Below are 20,567 nucleotides of genomic sequence, written 5' to 3'. Positions count from 1 at the left end.
GTCCTGCTTAACCTGTTAATGGGGCATCCCCACCAGTACCAGCCACATCTGTGGCTAACTGTGGAAAGGGGGGAGAGAGGCCATCTGTGCTCAACACCTTACTCGTGGCAGCCCTTGGCCACTGCTTTGCTCTTGCCTGGCAAATGCTGCATGTCCAAGGGAACAGCAGCCTCTCCTTGTCCTCATAGACATAGACCTAATCCAGCCATTCTTTAGGTGTGTTTGGCTGCCAGAGCTGACAACGACTGAGTTGCCATAGTTTCACCTCAAGGCACTTGCTAATTCCTGCCGGACCTCATGTAGATTTGGAAATCTATTAAAGGATGTTTTTCTAATTTTAATGCACTTCAAAAACATCGTTAATAACTTGTGCTTCAAGAAAATGTACAGAACATGTATTTCTTTTCTTTGAATCAGTGTCCTGTAGACAATGAAGTGATCTTCACTTAAAAAGGTCATTTAGAAACATCACTGGATTTATTAGCTACTGGTGATAACCATCTGGGAGGTAAAACTGTCTCACCCGAGGAAAGCTCATCCTGCAGCACTGCAGCCTCTAAGCAACAATGTCAGACATGCAGTCTAGGATATCGGGATGATTTATGTAGCAGTAGCAAGTGAAGGGGCTCCTTGTCCTTCCTCATCCTGTCCAAACCCAAATCCTTTCCCCAGTCCCCAAAATCTGTGTGTCCATTCATCTGGGAGATGTTGGATTAGAAGAAGAACCCCAGGTAAAAGAAAAAAACATCCAAGATAAAAAAGAAAGTAAAAGTGAATTAATGAGGTTTATGTTATCTGCCCTGTGAAGAGCAGTAAGTTACAGCAGAAAGAGCAAACACCCACGAGAAGGGGAAGGCTTTGATCTGCTGCTGGAGAAAGTCTAAGGCAGGACTCCTGTTTCTGCTTGCAGTGTCATTTTCCAGATCGTTGGTGAGAAGTAACTTACTGTATTTTGTTCTTTGCTTGGTTGTGGGTTTGTTGGTTTTTTTCTTAATCAGTTTTTCTTATGTAGGCAAAGTCCTTAGGCACACTTGGGCTAGCAAAATAATGCTTTTGCTGGTAACTTATTTTGTTAAAAAACTTCAGTAAAGTACATTACACAAAGGCCTCTTTTGCCCTGGGCTGCCCAACCCAGGAGGGTTGGGCTGTAGATCAAACCTTTATCAATAAGCCTTTAAGAATGCAGAATAGGCTATTGTGTAGATCAGCTGCTTTCTTGAGTTTCACATAGAGAAGAAAAATGTTAAACAGTCCTTATTGTAGCCTCAGGTATCTAAAGTTTCAGTATCACTACATCTAAAATACAGGGGGCAGATATTGCATTGGATAGACGTTGAAAAAGCCCACAGTGGCTGTGTGCTGAGCATATATTTCATAAATACAGTTGCAGTAAGAAAATAGAAAAATATTTCAAAGTGAATAGCATGCAGACTGGCTTTGTACCTACTCGTCTGTCTTAGCTTGTTGGGCACATTTCCAGCTGATGTGAATAGCCCCCTCTAATCCAAATGACATTAACTTAAGGCCTGATGGTGACATTCCCAGAGCAAATGTGCATTCTATCACTATTTCCTTCTATCACACGTTTTGTTACAATGACAGGAGTGACTGTGGTCCAGAGAAGAGAACATACTCTTTTTTCTGGTTCTACGTTTCTCAGAGCTCTGCCTGGGATCTGCTGGATTTAGATCAGTGGGACAAAGACTTTCTGGCCCCCAGATAGCACTCCTATGGCTGTGCAGGCGGAGCTGGGTGTGTGGTGACTTCTCACTCACTCTGGTTTAAGTGCAGCCTGTTCTCTTGAGCCACTGGCAACAGTGAAGCCCAGAAAAAGACACCAAAAGGGAATTTGCTTTGCATGCTGTAACTATTGGTAGGAAATGCAAATGTGGACACCTTTGCAAATCTAATCCTCCATCCTCCTTCCTTAACATATTGTTTCCTGGCAAAGCCTTCTTCCCTTTACTCTCTTCCCCAGGGCCTCAAGGAGAAAAATGTCTGGGCCAGGTCTGTCTATGGCCACCACTTTACCGTATCTGGAGATTTAGCATGCTTGGCCCTTTCTGGACAGCAAAATCCTTCATCCTGCCTTTACAGGGGATGAGTTATCAAGCAGTTCCTTGAATTGAAAGGTGCAAACTTGAGCAGAAATGACAACACACCACACATTGAAACCTTTCAGAGGGATCTGTGTCCCCACTGCAGTTGCTCTGCCTCCAGGATAGCTGCAAGGCTGACACTAATTTTCAGGCATTTCCAGCTTGGTTTTCTAAGCACTTGCTTATGGCTTTGAACACTGGTTTCAGAGCAAAGAGGCTTTTACTGAGGCATCCCATCCTCCCAAGGATTTTTCTTCCCCTTTCTCTCCTGTTGTGTTGGTACTTCAGTCATGCCAATAGGTGTTCTCTAAAACAGTGGCTGCCTCATATCATGAGGAGGGTTCTTTACACAAAAAGGTTTATGAGGACAGGAAAAAAAGTGGCTGATCAACAGTCTAGTGTCTCAAAAGATGTTTGCCAGAAGCCAAATGATCAGATACATACATTAATCCTAATTGTGTATCACCTTCACTTGGAAAGCATCTATGGCCCAACTCTGCATATTTCAGCTCTTTTCTGTTCCCTTGTCTCCCGTGGGTAAATAAGGATTGGCTGCAATTATGTATTAGAGCAAACTGGGGGGAAAAAAATCCCATTCCTCTAAAGAAATACATCATTAGTGTGGCAGAACTTTCATTATTTAAAAGCAACACCTTTTCACCCATAATTTTTGACAATCACATTTCAAAAAATACCCAACAAATTAAAACCTGCATATTTTCCTACACACAGGTATTGTTGAGACTGTCACACCTAATAAGAGCACAAAAAGACAGATGAAAGCACTGTGCTCATTTCTGAGCAGCTGGGAACGGCACTGAGAAAAGCACAGCAATTGAGATTAAGAGAGAGTCTTCACAGTGCAAGATAGCCCAGCTGCTTGGAAAATCAAATCTATTGAACATACAGATTTCATGCAACAAAACAATGCCTTGCTGATAAAGGAAAATAACAATCCTCACGCAGAGTTCTACAGTCTTCGATTCAGTTTGGAGATAAATGGGCAGTCCTATACTTTTCCTCTTTAGAAAAACTCAGAGTTAGCTTTCTAATTGTGACTATTCATTGCCTCTTTTTTGCCAACTCTGAAAAATCAACTCAGAGGTTTTCATTTGATCATAACACACCCCACAATTCACTGGAATGGGCACTTGCATGGGGAACCAGGATGTGCAGGTCTCATTCCTCACATTGGCTTTAAGAAACTCCTTCAGCTTTCCTCCTCTTTCTCCTCAGTCTTCCTATGGTGAAGAGACATCAGTGTCTTTGGGAAATGTTTTGACATCTCTAGAAGAAAAGTGTTATACCACTATCCTATAATTTCCTTACTCAGAGCTGATTCATGCTAGGAAGTCAGGAATAGTAGGGCCTACAAAGCTGATCAGAAAATGTTTTTCCCTCTGATGTAAGATGTGTACATCATAAGATTCCACAATTTCCTCTGAAAATTACTTATCTGGGCCCAAATGTTTTTGCTTTTTGAGAAAACTGGGTATTTTCTCACAGGTACTGATACTTGTTAATAATCTTTAAATCCTTAGCTGAAACCTGCTTTGCTACTGAAAAATGGTTTTATGTGATCAATTTTGATTAGCTGTGGAACAGCAAGCTGCTCTATTGGGATTTTAAATTTTCATTGCTATCAAAATGTAATGTCGTACCTACTGGGAGATTTTGGTCCAGTAGAAAATGTTGATTGTTCCACCCATTCTCCATTCTCCTTTTTTGCACTGTGTAAACTGAACACAAAAACACTTTTCCAACACCAAGATCCAGCCCTCCTTCCTAGACTCAAAAAAGACACCAAACTCTGGACAGGACATTATAAAACCCAGCTCTTTCTTTCCTTCAAGGCACCATATTTTCAGTAACCTTCTAATAACCTCTGAATCTGTACAATATTAATTGAGAAAAGCAATACTTCTGGAGTTTTCATTGGCTATAAAAGAAATATAATAGTCTTAATTCCTCTAAATGAAAGCTTTTATTTATGCATGAAAAGATAGTTAATATGTTCCCTCTGATAGCCTTTGGTATGTGTTTGGCATTGTAATAACTAACTAGTCATTCCTGCTCTGGTTTTTTGTTCTGGCCAATTTTTTAATCAATGGCACAATACTTTACCTTTCATCAAATGCCTCTGGTTTCCTTGAGAGCCTTTGTAATAAAATTCATCAAAGCATTTGTAAAGTTCAGAGAAATCATTGTTGACTGGTTTTCTTTCAAGTCATTATTGTATTGGTGCTGAAGACTTCAGCCAGGCTGGGTGAAGGATATCATATTCCCAAAATAAGTTGTTTAACTTACAATTAGAGTCCCCTGCCAAAAGCTACCAAAGGTGCCACAGCTGGAGTTCCTCCTTGCTCCTGCTTAGACCAGCAATAATATATATTACAACTTATAGCCTTGAAATTACCCTCTTGGGATGAATTCCTAGCACCACAAGGCCTTTCTTGAGAGGATATAATTAACAATGTTTTGATTCTCCCTCCCTTCTTCCAGGCAAATCTGGACTCCAGCCCTTACATCTTTGCCTTGGTATCCTCCAGCCCTTGTGAAAACTATGTGAGTTTTGGCCTTAATAACAAACCATGTAAAATCTACATAATTGACCCCTTTTCTGAAAAATATTTCAAAGCTTTCTCTTTAGTCTTTGAATATGCATGTGCAGAAGGAATGCCCTCATTTCAGCAGACCCCTGTTGCATACAGCAGCCTTCTTGCTGCCATACAGAAAAAACAACCAGGGAGTTGTAAGAAATGGGGTTTTGCCTCCCAGATGCCCTACTTTTCCTTTCTGTGTGATTTTATGCAAAGGAGTTCGAACTCTTTTATTTCTGTGCCAGGCATCTGTGGCATTACTGCACATAATATAATCCAGATGTCCATGGGATATCAGGGTCGTGGGGTCCAGTGCTGAGGTCCATGGTGATCTTTTGAGTTTTGCATGAATGCTCTGAAGTAATTTTGCAGCAGCACCCAGGGCAGAAACCTTTCTATGGCTGCTTGCCTGGACAGAGAAGCATCCCAGGCACGTCTCAGAGGTGAGAGTTGGATCCATAACCCAAAGAATTGGAATCTGCTCATCAAGAAATGAGAAGTGTTAAGGCACTTCTGCCTTAGTTCAAGCAATAATGGCAACATGAAAATTTTCCACTGTATCTCACTTGGCTGATTTCAGTGCTACTAACTACTGAGTTGTGAGCTCAGTTTCAAGTCCACCGGGTCCATGGCATATCTCCATTTATCCTGAGGGGACCTGAGGGTGTGGATCTGAAACAGTAGGGGAGATGGTATTTGGGTTTGAGTTTGGTTTTATTTTTAATTACTTATAGGTATTATGGCCTCATTGTGAGCTCTTTTTTTCTGCATCTAAACTTTCATTTTCCCATTACCACTTCAGTAGCATTCAGATGGCCACTCCCTGAACCATGATTTGTTCACCACTTGCTTACATTGCTCTGTTCATTGTCCTCCTTCCTCTACTAATCCATCTGAAACTTTTTAAAAATTTTTTTCATTCAATTGCAAAGCCTGTACTTCTAATCTGCCAACAGGACTGAGAAAAAGGATGATGGAAACAGACCTTGATTTCATATTTATGACTAAAACCTGCCTTACCCAGTTCCAGAGAGGGGCTTATATTTTTCCATCCTTTGGATTCAGTCAGTCCTTCCACTTGTTAAGAGCTCCTCCAAGTCAATATTACTCACGTGTTTATTCAAAATCAATACTGCTTATTACAGCTTCTGCAATTGTGTCTCACTGTCACCTACTTAGCTCACAACCTTCCCGGCAGACTCCCAGCTTGTGTGAAGTTGCAAGATTGAAGAAAAGAGAAAATCAGACAGACACAGAGGCCTGCTGACATGGGATGTCACACAGGACAGATTGCCAAGAATTCCTTCATCTGCTTTCCGTTCCCTGTACTCAGACACACACCACCAGATGAGAGACAGTCAAGATCTTTGAAATCTCTGTGTTACTCTCAGTTTCGGCTTTCCCTTCTGAAAAACAGAAGGCCATAAAGATGATCAGGAGGCTGAAGCACCTTTCCTGTGAAGACAGGCTGAGCAAGGGTGTTGTTCAGCCCAGAGAAGAGAAGGCTCCAGGGACACCTTAAGAGCACTTTCCAGTACCAAAAGGGACTACGAGAGAGCTGGAGAGGGATATTGGACATGGGCATGTTGTGATAGGACAAGGATTAATAGCTTTAAACTGAAAAAGGGTAGATTTAGATTGGATATTAGGAAAAAATTCTTTAGGGTGAGACGTTGAAACAGGGTGACCAGAGAAGTTGTGGATGCCACATCCCTGGAAGTGTTCAAGGCCAGTTTGAGTGGGGCTTTGAGCAATCTGGTGTAGTGGAAGATATCCCTACACAGGGCAGGGATATATGACCAAGAGGATCCCTAAAGTCCCTTTCAACCCAAACTACCCTTTGATTCTATGATTCTAAATGATAACTCACACCTAGTTCACGTTGCAGCAAGGATCAGCCAGTGCTCAGGCAAAACCATCATTCAAATAGTAAGCAATGTTTTTATACCTTGATGCTGCCCCTGCTGAAGCAGATGGCAAGCTCCCATTGACTTTAATGAGGCCATAAAAAGCCCGTGGTGTGCATGCAATATGGAAAAGCTCCTGTTTCAGCACAAGTGCTGGCAGTGTCACTCTTTCTTTTGTTTGCTCCACGGATTAAAAAAGCCTCCACTGACCCCCGTGGAATTTCCAGCCTCCTGTGCAGAGAGCTGGAGAACGATGGAGGCCAAATTCACAGCAAGAGCAGCGTCTTTTCTTGCATCTCTGTTATCCCTTAAGCTCCTCCTACCTAACCCCAGAAAGAACAGGTGCTCAAGTGCCACAACTCTCAGGTGACACAAATCATTCAGGAGAGCCAATTCCAGAGCAAGAGGGGCTGTGGGAGGATCTCAGGGCACTGAATTAAAAAGCAGTAAAATGGCAGATGGTATTCAGTGTCTATTAGTGCAAAGAGAGTCATGGGGGAGAAAATAAACCTATCTATATGTATGCAATGCTGCTTTTAAAGTGCTGATAGCAGTCATGAGAGACACGCTGGAGGCACTGGATAGCTTTCTAAGAGCATTGGGTCATGCAAAAGGTGGTGAGAAAGACAAAACAAAAGTTAGTAAATCCAAGGGAAAGGGTTGAGAATAAAATACAGACTTCATTATTCCACTGTAGAAAACTCTGTGCACCCTTATTTTGAAGACTCTGTGTTGTTCTGATGACTTTGTCTGGAAAAAAGAGAGAAAAGAGACAAACAAGAGACAGAGATGATCAAAGGTTTAGCAGGACTTCCACAAAATGGAGGAAATAAAATAGAGAAATTTTGGGTTGGAAGAGTGCTGAAGAGAAGTCTTTTACAAAGGTTTGTAAAATCACAAAAAAGGATAGAAGAGTAGAATTGGTTTGTTTCTCATAGAATAGCGACTACTGGGCATGCAGCAATGTCACTGACTTAAAAGGAACGTCACATCATACTTTTCTTATGCTATGTCATTAAGCTGAAACCTATTGCAAAAAGATACTCTGTAAGTGATTCAAAAGGAAATAGATAAAGAAATTAACAATTTTAGAATGCTTAAGTCCTTCCACGGCTGATAAACACAAGGGTCCACCTGCAACTTTTAGCATAGGAAGAAAATTCATTCACTGCTGGATAATCCACATCTTTATTCCTCCCTGTAGGCACCCATGGTGGACCCTGGGCTTTGTGACTCTGTATGTGGGGTGCCTCATGCACCTGCAGATGTCACAGACCCTATCCCATGAGGGCAGCACAACTCCACAGCAGTCTGTGATGGCAAAATGAAGTCTGGCACAGAAAGGCAGCCCTTGTGTCACAAACAGAGCTGCTGTTCCCCTGTAAAAGCTGAGGTCTTGGCTCATGGCTGGCCCATGAAATAAGTGGGTTTTGTGGTTGTTTCCAGTGAAGACCCTCACCCCTTGTGCCTGCAAAAGGCAGGAACAAATACAGTTATTTGTAACCTTTGAGACTCATTTTTCCATTGATTACCTTAAAAAACAGAGGCTATTTATACACATTACGGTCTATATCTGTCAACCCTGTGACAAATCACCCACCCAGTGCCTTGTCAATGATGTGGAAAATAGTGGCCATATAAACAGATCAAATGAAGTGGAAGTTAGAGAGTACAATGTGTCAGGCCGTAGCCTTTGACCTTTAAAGGCCAGAGGTCAAATCTGTCTGCACTGAGGAGTTAAAACGACTTGGGGGGTTCACCCTGGTACCCAGGGAGTGATGAACCAGCATCTTTCCTCGGGAGAGGTGCAGAATTGCTAGAGGTAAAGCCTGGGGTGCATGGGAAGTTTTGGACCATGCCTGTGGAAGCTCTAATTAAAGACTCCAGTGGTGTCACCAGAGCACCTGACCAGGAAAAAGGTAAGTGCTGTGGGGAAATGTGAATCTCTGGGAGAAGTCACAGAGGACTAATCAGAGGTTTGTGGAGAAAAGCTGCTCCTGTCTGAGGCGTGTTTCAGTCAGCAGATAGTGGGTAGCAGCACCAAGAACAGCCACCAAGAGAGCCTCCTTTGCTGTTTGTTTTGCAGCAGTTTGGGTTTATGCGGTTCCTGTGGTGCACAGCACAATGAGCAGTCTTAGGCAAAGTCACTTCTCTACTACTTCACCTGTGTTTTTCTACAGAATGAAACATCCTCTCTATATTGGGGGAAAAATAGGTTATTTTCACACTAACAAAAGCAATGGCTTTTCCATCCCACCTGGAGGGCTGTCCTTCTTATTTATTTTTATTGACCCACTCCGCTTTTCCCATTTGAGTTACAATTTGACAATTGCCATTAACTGCACCTTTAACAGTTTCTCCTGGCTGCTGTCAACACATGAAAGTTAAATAGTGGGACAAGAAATTCATTAAAATCCACTGCATTTTTAAATCCTGGTGGGCTTGCTTTTGTGCAAGCCTACCAGGCCTCAATCATAACATTTTCACCTCTTGCAATTGATAAAAATGTATTTACTTGCATGCTGTGCAAGGCTTGCTGTACAAGAAAGGCAGGAAAGGCAACAGAGACCTCTCCCACATGTGCTGCTGCCTGTCTGGACTCTGCTGCTGCTTTTCTGGGACAGCACCAAGCCTTTGGCTGTGTTCTGGACTAGATGAACCTTCAGGGGTGTAAAGGATCTCTGTATTCCCCAATTCCGAACCACCCAAGTGATCTCAGAAAACCCTGCACTGTTGGAGCAGCTAAAGGATAAAAAAAAAAGTCATTTTCTGGATTCCAGCCTCTCTGGGGGTAAAGCACTTGTCCTTCTGCCTGACAGCAGCCCACCTGTTCTGCCACACACGGGGAATCATCAGCGGCACGCGATGCGCTTTCGCTGTCGCGGATTAATTCCCTGCAGTCACGGCAGCTCAGGCTCAGCAGGCAGGTACAGCTGCTGCCTCACCTGGGCTGTCATCCCTGCTGACCAGGTGGGAAGTTCACAGCCTCTGATGGTGGCCCAGGGGCACCCAGCGAACTGTTTTTCCAGCGATGGTGGAGTTGATCTTTGCTGCCAGCACAGAGTGGCATTAAGCCATCTGCCTCTACAGATGCAGTGGGGCACAAAGGAGCCCCCCACAGCACACAAGGACCTACAGTTCAGCAGGGGGAGGGACATACCTTTATATGGGACCCTGACCAACCTTCCAGATCCTCACTTCTGCCCCACAACAGCAGCAGGATGCAGGGGCAAGTCCACAAACTTTCCCCTAACTCCATCCAAAAGAAAGGGACTGTCATCACCTGGCTCTGAAAAACCCCACATCCCAATGTGCTCAGAAAAGACTTCAAACATCCAAGACACAGCTTTCCCAAGTCCAGCCTGAGGGTGTGAGCTAGGCTTACCTGACTTAAAATAGTCATTAATGGAAGGATTTTTCTCATCTGAACTCAGACATGTCAAAATCAGATGCCTAATTTTAAGTCAGTCACCTCACACTATATTTTCCTCTAGCCACAGGAGTCCAGAGGCCACTTACCTGATTTTAGAGGGCAATTTTGAGATGACATGAACCACCTGTTGGAGACACCTACTACTTTTCATCAACTATAGGGAGACAGGAGGGTGAATACCCCAGAATTAGATGTTTAATTTTAAAGTGTCCTGAATTAGGTCAGGAAGATCACCTCCTGCCCTTATTGGCAGGGCTGAACAGCTTGGGCCAATGCTCAAGGGACGTGAGCAGAACCAAAGTGGGTAATATCTGCATGAAGGGAAGGACAAGAGAGCCCTGAGTGAGGTGAAGGGGAAGCAAGTCTAAATAATTTGTGGTGATGGAGTTACACTATATAATCAAATATGTAATATATATATTAGATATACATATAATCAAATATTTTTATATATATATATATATATATATATATATATATAAAACTAAATGGGGTGCATTACTCCAAGGCTCTTTCCTATAGATGCAACTACAAGGTGACAGAGCAGAAAGAGTGGATAATGAAGCAGAAGAGAAGCCACTAGGGATAATCTAAGTACAGAGTCATGGTCTTTTATTTCTTTCCTCTTGTTCTTGCCAGCTTTGCACCTATGTTGTCATGCTTGGGTTTTGTAAATAAATGATTTTATCTGTTTGCAGGTTAACAAATAGTGTTAAAGGCATTTTGGGGAAAATGGATAAAAATAAAGGAATTCATTACTTTGGGCTATTCAAAGTTAGGATTAAGGCATGATTATCCTTGTCTTTGGTATACTGTGTCTTGCTTATAAAATAGATATATATTTCAAGCTCAGCACCTTAGTGACCATCAGTGGCTGGTGTGTGAAGAGCAGGGATCATGTCAGCCTGGCAATCTCTCCAGAGGGTGGGAAGAGAGGAGGGAACAAGCCTCAACATCTCCCGTTTTAAAAAGGGCTTGGCCACAGCCGTGGAGCAAGTGGCTGTTATCACAATCCAGAGTGAAGAGGGGCTTACAGGACTACATAAATCTACTCTTTCCCAATCAATTGCTTCAGTGAGATTATTACAAACATGATGGATTGGATCACTTAATCCAGTTAGACGGGAGCTGAGGCGGGTGGGTAAATAAGGGGAGCCAGGAGTCGCGTGGCCTCTGCTGACCCGAAGCAGCAGCCGGTCAAGCTCTCAATACCCTTCTCGACCTGCTCCTTGGGACTGACAGGGCTAACCAAACACATGCAAGCAACACAAGGGGTGTGCCATTGCAGGCAAAGTATTTGCCATCAGAAGAGAAGAGGTTGGAAATTGCATCAATGGCTATTTCTTCCTTACCTTGTTCGCACGCTTAACAGCGAACAAAAGGTTTCTCATCCACAAAAACAACAACAACAAAGAGGAAAAAAGATAAAGCTTGACAATGCATTTAGTTATTCCTCTGAGATTTCCAGTGGTTTGAATACTGGGAAAATGGCACATAAGGCTGGAAATGGCACCACTGGATTTTGGAGGGGGATGCAGCACAGCTGAGCTATGTTTAATGAAGGTGCTCTGGCAGCACTAGCTGTGCACAGCAGCCAGTTTCTTGTCAACAAAATGCAGCCATTCCTGCCTTGTGTTATTTGATATTAACCAGCACAGTTGCTTAAAATTTAACACCTGAATTAGAAAGATTTTGATCACTAATGACTGCATGCAATGCTACACTCAGCATGAGCCATCAGACAGGCATCTTCATTTTGTGTACGCAAATCCTGCGGCCGGAAAAAGCAGCATTTGGGTGGGTTTGTTTAAAAGCTGAAGTAATTCCACTCCTTACCCTTGATAACACCAACAAAAAGTCTGCTGAATTTCCCACACCCCCCACTTTCTAAGAAAGAAAATAAAGGATGCCCACAGTGAGATAAAAGCCTGAGTGTGTTAACATAATATATGCAATTCATTATTGGCTGATCAATGATTAGATGTGGCATTTCACTCTAACCTCTTGCAAAGTTTTATTAGATGGGAGAATTACTGCCTGGACTGGCAAACAGGGGAGGGTTGAGAGGTAGAATTCTGTATATTTATACTGAGTAAGCAGACATCAAAGGATTCTCACACAGGTTGTGGGGGAGGATTTTGTTTTGGGAGGGTGAGAACAAATCTTCCTTCAAAAGCTCAAAAATGCAGAGAAAAATTATGTATTTTGCTGACACCAAGCACTGAAGTGCTGCAGTCAGAAAATGCAACCAGAGCCAAAAAAGAGTAAGAAACAGCAGAAAATGAGTAGCAGAAGTCCATTTTCCTTGAATAATCACCACATACATGAGCATGTTAATACACAAATACACACTGAAATATATTTAGCTTACAGATGTTTTCAAAACTTTTAAAACAAATAACAGGTTTTTATAGTCTGGCAAACCCTGTATTTTGAGGTAATTAAGGCTGATTGCTTTCAGAGCAGCCTGCTAATAGGTTTTCCTTATTTATCAAGGGTCATTTAACATTAGCAGTGTACAAAACATTCCTCCAAATCATCAAGCCACTTTCCATGAGCAAGCCTGATTAAATGCATGACATGGGTCTCACATTGGATCTCTTTGTGGCTCACAGTGCTCTATTTACCCAGCAGTTTCCATCCCAAACACAGAAGCAGCACCTCATTACTGGTTCCTAGAGCGGCCTTTCCCTTAAAGCTGCCCACATGGGGATTTTTCCCTTCTGAGGTCTTCAAAGCTTGCTCAGGGCTGTGGTCTTACCTCTGTATAGAGATACTGTAATTGCAGAGTCTTTGAGTAATACAAGCGAAAACTCGGAGTCACTTCCAATGGCATGAAACAAAACTTGGGTTCTCCCTGGGGACCCCTCTCTCTCAACTGTGCCTCCAAGCCATCTCAGAGGAGGAATACCACCCCTTCAGGATGTGAAGGAGAAGCCAGTAACCAACCACAGGGTCCCTGCTGGTCACACCCAAAGTTCATGGACCTCTCAGAGTATCCCTGGAAGATCTGCAAGAGCAAATTGCTGACCACTGGCAGAGCAGATCTGGACATGAAAAATTGCAAAATGTCCTGGTCTTTAGGGAGGTGAGGGGCAGAGCTGTGCTGAGTTTCACTGGAGTGATGTGATCAGAGGGGGCTGCACTGGGTAGCTCCCCAGGAGCAGCCGGCCTGGAGGAAATAGGAAGCAGCTGTTTTGTGCAATTATTTCTTCACAATGTATGTATTGTAGGAGAGAGCATGGAGATGTGTGTTTCTGTGAAGAACCTCTCTTGTGAATAGGTAATTAGCAGTAATTAAAAACTCCAGACAGCTTCTTTGGGGGGGAAATCCAAATCATACAGTGACAGAAATGTGGGTGAGACAATTTGCTTCCTCTCCCACAACCACAGCTTGTCTCTGACAATCTGGCAATACTGGCTGAAAAGTCATGCATGACCTTCAGTGGGTTTTGTCTGAAAACCACATAGAATTCTGGCTGTTTTCTGGAATCAACTCTCATTTTTAGTACCTTAATTTACCAGATCTGTTCTGCTCTATATTTTGATTGCATTTGTCAAGTGGAGAGCAAAAGTGTCAGAGGAAAACTAGGAAAAAACACAGATAATGCCTGACTCTCAGGGTGGGCAGTAGATGAGTAGAAGATACAGAAGAATGAGACGAAACTAAACTAATTTTATACTATTTGAGAGCTGCCAGCTTCCATCATTGTACTGCAAATCTCACAGCATTTGATTTTTTTTTTTCAAAAGCCCCAGAGAATATAAGGCTCACTTTTATAGATATAAATGCTTTGCTGTCGCAAAGAAAACAATGAAAATAAGCAAAAATATAAATCCCAAACAACTAGAATGTGGCAAACAAACAGACTTAACCCCCACGCACCTTATTTCCTACCCACAATGATCTTCCCTTATAATGCATATGTGGAATAGACAGCTTGAATTATATGAAAGCACAATTAAAATGGTAGCTTGGCTCTCTGTGGAAAGATGGCATTTATGGCAAACTTAACTTTTTCAGCATTTTTGCATATGTGTTTAAGAAAGTTTGAGAATATTTATTTAATTTGGTTAAAATGCCAAACTCTGAGAACCAAACCAACTGATGAAAGATATTCAGCTTTACAGTATGCAAAAACTAACCCAAAGAAACATAATCATGTTTTATTTAAAAGCACATACATACACACTCTGATGAATAATATGAGCTGAGTGAAAATCACTTACTCTTGCTACAACACACTGAACTCAAGGACTTGTGACGCAGTTGCCAATCCCTCGTTCTCAAGGACCATCTGCTCTTGGATCTCATCTCAAATACTTGCAGACACATTTTTAGAACATGTACATTTACTGGTGTAAATTCCCTTACACACCTCTTGGAAACGCACAGTCCCAGAATGGCTGTATTTCTCTCTTAAAGGACAAGTAGAAATATAAGTGTCATTAAGTTTCAGAGTTAAAATCCCCCTGAGTTAAAGAGGTCAAACTGCCACTTCCATGATACTGCCGCTCTCTTAGATGTGGCAACATGTGAGATCAAATCTCATCCAGACAGTTTTCTTCCTAAGGAGGCAGACATGGCATCTTTTAAAGAAAGATAATTCTTAGAGGACTGATGAGGTCACTAAAGAAATACTGACACAGTGCATTAACGAGGGCCAGTCTGATCTGACCTCTGCCTGAGCCATTGAATATTGTGGGATTGCTTTTAATATCGACTATTCTTCAGGGAGCAGGAGGTCACGAGCTACATGTTTCATATGGTGTGTGAGTGGTTTGTGGATGACTGATGCCTGCTGATCTTTGGGGCTGCATGGATCACTTGCAGTGAGAGGCACCACATGTGATAAAAAATAACTCTGGGCTCACTCAGGATTGCTGTGGGGCAAAAGGTTATTAAACCTAACTGAGTTCATAAGGGGATGTGAATCCAGAGGCATTCACAAGATATGTTAAGGCAACTGAGATTGTGGGGTAGGATCTAACATCGTAAGGGGTATCTTAAAATTGGTCAGATTACATCTGTGAGGATGCATCCACCTTGGATGTAGCAAAGCAGCCATGCAATTATCAGCCCTCTCCTTTTATTTCAGGAAAATCACTGCATACTTCTGATCTGGAAAATCACTTCCAAAGTTGGAATGTTAATTTCATAGGACTTTTAGTTTGTCCCAGTGCTGCATCTTGTAGGGTTCATCTTGTAAACCCTGTCCTTAACAATCTTTAATGTCCATAACTTCAAGATTCATACTCCTCTAAAACCCTGACAAAAGTCCATTCATTTACAGTATGATGAGGAGAAAAAACATACTTGCAAACCAGATTAAAGAAAACCTCTTTCCGTCAGCCAGAAAAATTTCCCGAGTAAAATTTCCTTAGTAAATTTTACTCAGGAACTCAAAAAGCCTAAGTCCTTTGAAATCACACCACTTGAAGGACCACAACTGCTATTGAAAACTGTATGGTAGTGCTAAGACCTATACAACATCTGGAGTGGATGTAGAGAGATGTTCATCCAATACCATGTGAGCTGCAACTTCACAGCAGCCTGAAAGGGTTTCCAACAAACCAAATCATCCACAGTGGCCTTGGTATTTATCAATTCATGCCTAATACTCCTTGGCTGACTACATGGCCAATGTCACAGAGCAGAGCAGAGGATGAAGCTCATGGGCTTTCTCAACTGGGACAGCTGACAAAGATTGTTTCTCCTACATTTGTTTTGACTCCCTATTAATTTCTTGCCCATACTCGGGCTTTTTCTAAGTTCCTAAGTGACCTTGTTCTCAGTGAAAGTTGTGGGACAAGCCCTGTTGATTAGTGACGTTCTGCTCTATCAACTCTCATCTGTGAGGCTGTGACCCACCCAACTCGTGACAGATCCACAGGAGGAGACTGTCCTCCCCAGCCAGCCTGAGGACCAGCAGCACAGGTATTGCCAAATGAAAAGAGCACAATCCTTGCAGCTCTGCCAGACAGCACAAACGTGGAGCCAGACCAACCACTGCACCCTGCCAACACAGTAACTACAGTCATGTGTTATTTCACTTGTGGAATGATCTTTTGGACTGAATCTTCTGGTTTGTCTCAGTTGATTCACCTCACAAAGTGGTCTTGAAGCACATGACCCAGGTTCCTTCCAGGTAAACCCCAAATGAAATAAAATGCAGAAGAATTGCAGGACACAGCTAATGTGCTCCAAATAATGATGGACCAGACAGTTTATTGGATGTGGTTAAAGCTTGCCTGGAGTAAATGCCTGGAAGTTGGTGCAAAAGAATGGTCCTTGGCACCAACTGTTTCACTTCACAGGCCTGCTGCTGTCAGGTGACACTGCTTTCTAAGGAAACATGGCCAAAGGCTTCAAACACTGTGACTCCACCATAAAACTAATTTATTGGATGATGGAGTGACATTAGGAAATGGTCTGATTACAAGACAATTTTCCCCTTGTACAGAGAAGAGGATCCCAGCTCTTTCAAGTCAAAACACGGATGCAATAGTATAAGTAAAGCCTCTCTACTAACTCAGCCTAAGTGGCACATGAGAGACACTTATGAGTTTAGCAAGACAGAGACCCCTAAGTCACAGGCTGACAAATGCTAAACCATTTGTTACTGCATCTCCTCTGCTCTTTTTTACATCAGTTATCATGGAAGTGGTGAACAATTGCCCCACCTTTTTTGTTGTTGTTGTTTTGCTTTGTACTGCATTTGAAGTTGTCAAGGACTTTCCAGAGGTTTCAGAGGTCACATCAGACAATCAGGACTGGTTGAAGTGCTCTTGAGTGATGAACATGATAAAAAATGCTGATTTCAGTAACTGAAGAAGAATGGGCTGGTAAATAAGGTTTGAGGTAAAATATGCGATAGACCAAAGTTCATTATGGAGCTGAGAGCTCTCCTGCCTCTGACACAGCTGAGACAGCTCCATACAGTCTGTTAGGGAACAGGGTAGGATAAACAAAACATGGGCTATATATACCTTATATCAGGTATTTTCTTTGGTGAAATATACAGCAGGATGGAATTCCCTCTATTTTAAACACATAATCTGTGCCCTTCAGCTTTGTGCGTCATCTTTTTTAAAACCAAAAAGCATGGAATGGAAGTTTCCAACCTTTGTTCTTGAGGAATAATCCTTCAGATGTGGAATTCCAAAATGCAGATGAAAAATGTAAAATTAAATAAAACCCCAAACTCAATGAAACACCACCTTTCTGTTAATATGGTTTTTAAGCCAATACTACTAGGCAAAGAAAATTGCTCATGATTTTGACTGTATGGGTCTGTCAATCCATTATAACACAGAATTTAAATGAGCCTTTTCTCATATGATGCTTCATCTGTGTGTGAGTTGAAGTGCAGTTAACATACATGTGGTGTTGGACTCTGTATTGGTAAAAGCACAACTGAATGCAGCTGAGACCTGTAGAAAAATAAGAAAGGGGAAATTCAGGAGGAAGAATTCAATTTCACTTTGTCTGTGGTTCAGATCTGACCTGAGGTGTCAAGCAGGCTGTGTAACAGAATCCACAACAATTCGACAGACTCTCTATAGACAGAATGGGTCCACAGTGGAAAGAGATTGAAAAATTAATCTCATCCGCCTGTTAGAGGAGGCAAATGTCACTGAGTTAGGAAAAACAGAGAAGGGATCATTACTGAGGACTCACTGTACATGGTCTAATCTGTGCACATCAGGACAAGAAACACAGACAGAGATGTATCAAGATCTTTCCTTCTCTCTGAGTAAGAAGATGTTTTATAAACAAATGCACCTTGCATATACTGTTTAATTTAGATCCTGTCAGTTTTCTTATCACAAACCCTTGCTTTCTTGTGGCTTTTAATGACGTCTCTTGTAAACTGCTTGGACGCCCTCTCCCAGGCTGAGCAGCTGCAGCAGGTTGGCTGACTCCCTGCCCCCAGAATTGGGAAACACCAGATGTACCTCTGTGGGAAGACCATAATCCATGTGGGATTTCAGAGTGCCTTCTAGCAGTGCATCAGGGAATCACAGAATAGGGAATAGAATCACAGAATAGAATTGGGTTAGAAGGCACCTTTAAAAATCATCTGGTTCCAACCCCCTTGCCATGAGCAGGGAACCTTCCACTATCCCAGGTTGCTCCAAGCCCTGTCCAAGCTGGTCTGGAACACTTCCAGGGATGGGGCATCCACAGCTTCTCTGGGTAACTTGTGCCAGGGTCTCACCACTCTCACAGTAATGAATTTCTTGCTAGTGTCTAATCTAAACCTGCCTTCTCTCAGTTTAAAGCCATCCTATCCTCTTCTAGTTTAAACCATTCCCCTTTGTCCTGTCATTTTGTGCCCTTGCAAAAAGCCCCTCTCCAGCTCCCCTGTACATCCCCTTCAGGTCCTGGAAGGTGCTCCAAGATTTCCTTCATGCCTTCCCTTCTCTAGGCATCCTCAGCCCAGCTCTGGACATCTGGATGCCCAGGAGTGCTGTATCCATGTCCAAACCAGAGCTGAAGCCAGGGACTCCAAAGAGAAAACTACCCAGAGAGAAATCAAGCATCAGATGCAGGGGTGGGAGGCTGAACTGGCTCCACCAGCAGCCCACCACAGACACCAAATTGCAGCAGCCTGCACCTCCCTCTGGAGACATCCAAAAGCACCTTCCTCTCTTTGTCAGCCAGTGGCACAGGGATTCTCAGCCCCACCTCCCAGGACTGAGTTGCTAGGCACTTAAATTATAGATACAAATTGGGACCTTAAATTAGGCAGGCTCAATCCCACACCTGGTACTTATATATTATGAAACAGCCTTTCATTATACTATCATGTAGTTTCTTTTTATTCTCCCTGAAGGGTTGTTGCTTCATTTGGGATGCAGGATGGCCAATTGCTGGTAATGTATCGTGGCTGAGTAACTTAGGAAGGTGATGCCCACAGAGTTGCTGAGTCTGGGCAGTGTGCAAGCTCAAAATTAGGATGCCAGGAGGGAAAGACAAGTCTCTGGAAAGTTTGCTGTCTGGTAATTCAAACACTTCTTCCTTCCCCTGAACATAGCAGTCACTATTTCAGTATAAGCTTGGACTTTAACTTTGCTAGTAATGCTGAAAAACTGCCAAGCAAAAAAATCAGCTCCCAATGCAAAAGTTATGAATCTGAAAATGTCACCAATGGCTATTTCAGCCACTTACATATTCCCTCAGCTCCCTTCCAAATGTGGAAATTTCTCTACATCGTCTTTTTCTCACAAAACCCCCAATTTTCTCTAAGCACAACTTTTGTGATCATGACACACATTCTTACTGATGTTAACTTTTCCTGGTCAGGTATTGTTGGACATCCTGAGAGAGACCTGGGCTCTGCCCCTTCCTCCGCCACTGCTTGGCACCAAGCACCTCACTTAATCTGCAGCTCTCCCCTTTCTCCAGGCTAAAATCAAGACAAAATCCTGGAACTAGGTCTGGGACAGCATTGTATACTGAAGTCTGTCTTGGTAGCGTTTCAATTTTATACTGTGTTCTGTAATGCTTTGAAAAAAACAAGTTCTAGGTGTTTCCAACAATGTAGCTAAATTGAGTGGACATTTTTGACCTTATAATCTCTTGTACTGCAGCTCCTCATCTGTAAAATGGTGGTAAAAGCATCTTCTCTTCTCACAGAGTTGTTTATAAAACTGACATTTGTGAAGGTCCCTGATAATATATAGTAAGGAGAACATTAAAAGCACCCGTGAGGCAATTTATAATTCTGCCTTCAAAGCAGTATTTCAATAGTACTCAGTAATAGTGTGCAGCACTTTATACATGGTTTTTTTGGTTGCAATTCATATTTGATTTCTTGGTGTCAGTCAAACAAGAAAGTATAAAAGTTTTTCTTAGTGACATCTTTCTATATTCAAATGAGAACCAAACTAGCAAGGAAATTACATGATTCTAATTATGCTTTGTGCATATAAATCAGCTGTGAAATAATTTGAAACTCTTGTGTGTTTGGGATCTTTATCAATGAGGCAGAATAATTACCAACAAACCTCCATTAAGCTTCACTTTAAAAAGAAATGGTTATTAAATATGAACACAATTCTGCACTTCAAAGTCAAAATTACTCCCCAGTGGACTGGGCAGATATCAAGGCTTGTATGCATCAGTGTGCATATCTCCAAAAAAAATTAAATTATAATTATTTAGCATTTAAAATAGGAATTCCCCCCTTTACCTTTTATCAGGGCAAGAGATTGCTGTGACCTAGAAACAAAGTTAAGCTTGATCAAATTCAACATGGCAGTCAAATAGCCAGTCTAAATGCAATGTCAATAAACATAAAACAAGCATTGATAAAATTCTCAATAATGCAGATTCTCAATAAGTATAGAATATTTTATTCTCCAAAGTAGCAAACCATGTATAGATCAAGCAATAAAAGACACCAGTTTCTCTCTTCGATCTGGTCCACTGAACACTGATAATAAATCTTTCAAGACAGGCTGAAAAATGTCTATTGCTCAACATCAGCAACGAAATACTAAATTAAAAGTTCCCATAAAC

Source organism: Sylvia atricapilla, chromosome 5 (genome assembly GCF_009819655.1).
Source record: "Sylvia atricapilla isolate bSylAtr1 chromosome 5, bSylAtr1.pri, whole genome shotgun sequence".
In the NCBI taxonomy this organism is placed as follows: domain Eukaryota; kingdom Metazoa; phylum Chordata; class Aves; order Passeriformes; family Sylviidae; genus Sylvia; species Sylvia atricapilla.
This window is presented reverse-complemented; position numbering follows the sequence as displayed.